Consider the following 465-nt stretch of genomic DNA (forward strand, 5'->3'; position numbering starts at 1 on the left):
GCCCCCAACTTGCGGCGGAACGGACAGCCAATGGATAACGGCGGAAGGCGGGCCCTCCCTCCTCTAAGCCAATGGAAAATCTTTTTTGGTGACAGAGCCCTTCTAGGAAATCAGGACGCGGTGGGTGGGGAGGAGCAAACGCAGAAGCTTCATGCTTACTCTCCGCTGACCTTGGTCTGGAAGCTTTCCAGAGTCAAGTCCCCAATGCGCGTGCGCCTTCCTCCCATCTGACTTTATGTCGCACAATCATGGACCTTCCCGGACACCGTAGATAATAAGTAGGTCTTGGTCTAAACTTCCGGGAAGTTTTCGGCGACTTGGGTACCATCTTCGACACTGGTACAAATCCAGGGATGGAGTCCAGGGTTTCCCGCGGCTTCGGCGCTTCCTAACCTGGCGTGACTGCCGACTTCTGGGCACTACCCAGGCCTCAGGCTCCCTGTCTGTAGTGGTGAATCGAGCCTT

Source organism: Symphalangus syndactylus, chromosome 16, assembly GCF_028878055.3.
Source record: "Symphalangus syndactylus isolate Jambi chromosome 16, NHGRI_mSymSyn1-v2.1_pri, whole genome shotgun sequence".
In the NCBI taxonomy this organism is placed as follows: domain Eukaryota; kingdom Metazoa; phylum Chordata; class Mammalia; order Primates; family Hylobatidae; genus Symphalangus; species Symphalangus syndactylus.